Below are 3770 nucleotides of genomic sequence, written 5' to 3'. Positions count from 1 at the left end.
TAGAAAATTTTATGTGCATTGTGAGACAATTAAAAGAAAAATTATGTGATAAAAGTAATTCCTTTAAACAATTAAATGAAAAAATTGATAAATGAGGTAGTTTCTCGACTCACTGATAAGGGAACGTATTTTAAATTAAATTATAGTTTTGAAACAATTGGGGAATTATTAAATTGCCTCTAAAGTGTTGTTCGGGATCGTCGATCAATCGAACAATTAACATTTGATTTATTTGAAACTAAAATAAAAGCTAATGAACACCCGTTGGATTATCTTGAAAGGTTGGACGCTATTAGAAAAATAGTAAAATATCACTACTATTTTGATTAGATAAATAATAAAGAATTAATTATGGCCACGTTAGAGCGCCGAATACTCTATCATTTTTATTCTAATATGCCTCTTAATATTAGAGTTAATTTAATGTCAAAAGCGGATGAACTTGAGAACTTAGATGACTTAAGAGTTTTATTACAACTGATGCAGTTTTTCCACCATTAAGTTCGACCAATACTCGCATTGGATTCCTATATTGATTATTACTATTAATATTAATAGTGAGAGTGAAAGGGAGAGTGATGGTGATAGTAGCCGAAGCATTTTTTTTTTTCCATACAATTTTCTTTTCCTAGTTTAAAACTGACAAAATTGACGTAAAGAAATGCATTGATTAATATATAAAGAGTCGAATTTAACATAGAACATACAAATAAGTAAACACAAGTGACCAATATTCTTGTAATAATATTGATCATTGGTTTCGGGTAACTATGAAAAGGCCTTTATAGAATAACCATTTATAGAGCGTTCAGTGTTACTGTTTTTAACTAGTATCCTCAGTCCACCTATAGCCCTTTATCCTCTCATCTGACTTAGTTGTGACTGGTGGGAATTTCCATTTTATATATGTAAGTTAACAGTGTATACATTGTTGCAACTTTGTTACTATTTTAAACAATTAAACACACATGTTTACTAAAAATATAAACTTAATAGTTTTTTCAATTGCAAATCTTGTGTCATTATTCAGCCCAACTAATCTCAATTTCACAAATTCAGTCTAAATATAAGTGGTGCCGAAATCCGAACTGATCGCTGGCCACTTACAGCAGCGATTTGTAAATTCCTTAGCGAGCATTAAGCTGTCCCACTCTGCAACTAAAAGTTACAATTAAGAAATACCATGAGGAAGATAGCAGAAGAACTTAAGAAGTTGGAGTACCAGCTCAGGCTACTGAAGAATGTGAGAAACTGGAAGCCTAACTGTGAGAAACTATCTAAAGATACCGACAAGAACCAGATTCCGTTGCTGAAAATAAGAACACAGAACTCAGCATTTATACATGAAGTTATATATAAGTTTATATATGAAGACCACTTTATCAAAGGCGGTGATCAGATTCTAATAACCAACGGCACGTTACTGAAGGCGGATGTTCGACTGCTTGAAGCCTCGAACGGTATTGAACGCAATACAGGGAGACATGACTCACTCGTGTGACACATTAAAAGGAACGACTTAAGAAGCTATATGGTGGCGGAAGATGGACACCCAAAGATGGACGTGTTCTACCTACTTAAGGAGCGCCGGACTCAAGGCCAATCAGAAAGAGAGTTCGCAGAGAAATTCCTAGGTTAGTAATCAAAACTGCAGTGGTACCGACAAGAAGATTAGCAAGCACTACACCAGTGACGAGTCATAAGCGCGGTCCAGAGCGGAAATAATACTGGGATGTGACGGTTTCAATTGAAGACGCGGTAGTGGGCTGGACAACCAGCGGGGCGAATTATGAATTACAATAATGTAAAATAGTCTGGAGGAATCATGAATACATTTTTTAACTAATACGGGGAGTATAAATTCGTGGATATTCCTTCGAGGAATATTTACCACCTGATAAAGAGGTCCTTCGGGAAAAAGAGGTCCTTCGAGGAATATTTACCACCGGAAAAAGAGGTCCTTCGAGGATTACCATCGGAAAAAGAGGTCCTTCGAGGAATATTTACCATCGGAAAAAGAGGTCCTTCGAGGAATATTTACCACCTGAGAAAGAGGTCCTTCGGGAAAAAGAGGTCCTTCGAGGAATATTTACCACCGGAAAAAGAGGTCCTTCGAGGAATATTTACCATCGGAAAGAGAGGTCCTTTGAGGATTACTTACCATCGGAAAAAGAGGTCCTTCGAGGAATATTTACCATCGGAAAAAGAGGTCCTTCGAGGAATATTTACCATCGGAAAAAGATGTCCTTCGAGGAATATTTACCATCGGAAAAAGATGTCCTTCGAGGAATATTTACCATCGGAAAGAGAGGTCCTTCGAGGAATATTTACCATTGGAAAAAGAGGTCCTTCGAGGATTACTTACCATCGGAAAAAGAGGTCCTTCGGGAAAAAGAGGTCCTTCTAGGAATACTTACCATCGGAAAAAGAGGTCCTTCGGGAAAAAGAGGTCCTTCGAGGAATACTTACCATCGGAAAAAGAGAATATTTACCATCGGAAAAAGAGGTCCTTCGAGGATTAATTACCATCGAAAAGAGAGGTCCTTCGAGGATACTTACCATTGGAAAAAGAGGTCCTTCGGGAAAAAGAGGTCCTTCGAGGAATACTTACCATCGGAAAAAGAGGTCCTTCGGGAAAAAGATGTCCTTCGAGGATTACTTACCATCGGAAAAAGAGGTCCTTCCTTCGTCCTTCGAGGATTACTTACCATCGGAAAAAGAGGTCCTTCGAGGAATATTTACGACCAGGAAATAGAGGTCCTTCGAGGAATATTTACGACCAGGAAATAGAGGTCCTTCGAGGAATTTTTACCATCGGGAAAAGAGGTCCTTCGAGGAATATTTAGGAATATTTACCACCGGAAAAAGAGGTCCTTCGGGAAAACGAGGTCCTTCGAGGAATATTTACCATCGGAAAAAGAGGTCCTTCGAGGAATATTTACCACCAGGAAAGAGAGGTCCTTCGAGGAATTTTTACCATCGGGAAAAGAGGTCCTTCGAGGAATCCTTCGGGAAAAAGAGGTCCTTCGAGGAATATTTACGACCGGGAAATAGAGGTCCTTCGAGGAATTTTTACCACCGGAAAAAGAGGTCCTTCGAGGAATATTTACCATCGGAAAAAGAGGTCCTTCGAGGAATATTTACCACCTGAGAAAGAGGTCCTTCGGGAAAAAGATGTCCTTCGAGGAATATTTACCATCGGAAAAAGAGGTCCTTCGGGAAAAAGAGGTCCTTCGAGGATTACTTACCATTGGAAAAAGAGGTCCTTCGGGAAAAAGATGTCCTTCGAGGAATATTTACCATCGGAAAAAGAGGTCCTTCGGGAAAAAGATGTCCTTCGAGGATTACTTACCATCGGAAAAAGAGGTCCTTCTAGGAATATTTACCATCGGAAAAAAAGGTCCTTCGGGAATAAGAGGTCCTTCGAGGAATATTTATTACCATCGGAAAAAGAGGTCCTTCGAGGAATATTTACCATCGGAAAAAGAGGTCCTTCGGGAAAAGAGGTCCTTCGAGGAATATTTACCATCGTAAAAAGAGGTCCTTCGGGAAAAAGATGTCCTTCGAGGAATATTTACCACCGGAAAAAGAGGTCCTTCGAGGAATATTTACTATCGGAAAGAGAGGTCCTTCGAGGATTACTTACCATCGGAAAAAGAGGTCCTTCAAGAAAAAGATGTCCTTCGAGGAATACTTACCATCGAAAAAAGAAGTCCTTCGGGAAAAAGAGGTCCTTCGAGGAATACTTACCATCGGAAAAAGAGGTCCTT

The 3770-nt window shown here is 38.9% G+C and overlaps 1 long non-coding RNA gene across 3 annotated transcripts; it reads left to right on the top strand.

The window, feature by feature from the left end:
* The first annotated feature begins 1017 nt into the window (after positions 1 to 1017).
* LOC106687008 (uncharacterized) lies at positions 1018 to 3724 on the top strand. Of its 3 annotated transcripts, XR_010843545.1 has the most exons (6): positions 1018 to 1957; positions 1988 to 2379; positions 2889 to 2922; positions 3057 to 3314; positions 3456 to 3489; positions 3541 to 3724. It is a non-coding gene; the product is annotated as an uncharacterized lncRNA (long non-coding RNA). The 3 variants fall into 3 exon arrangements; XR_010843544.1 differs by lacking the exon at positions 3541 to 3724 and having other exon boundaries at positions 3456 to 3497; XR_010843543.1 differs by lacking the exons at positions 3456 to 3489; positions 3541 to 3724 and having other exon boundaries at positions 3057 to 3437.
* The last annotated feature ends 46 nt before the right edge of the window (positions 3725 to 3770 follow it).

The sequence above is a fragment of the Halyomorpha halys genome, unplaced genomic scaffold (assembly GCF_000696795.3).
Source record: "Halyomorpha halys isolate HHAL.00 unplaced genomic scaffold, Hhal_1.1 Scaffold906.1, whole genome shotgun sequence".
NCBI classification, from domain to species: domain Eukaryota; kingdom Metazoa; phylum Arthropoda; class Insecta; order Hemiptera; family Pentatomidae; genus Halyomorpha; species Halyomorpha halys.
Note: the sequence above shows the minus strand (reverse complement) of the source record. Positions and strands in the feature narration are given on the sequence as shown.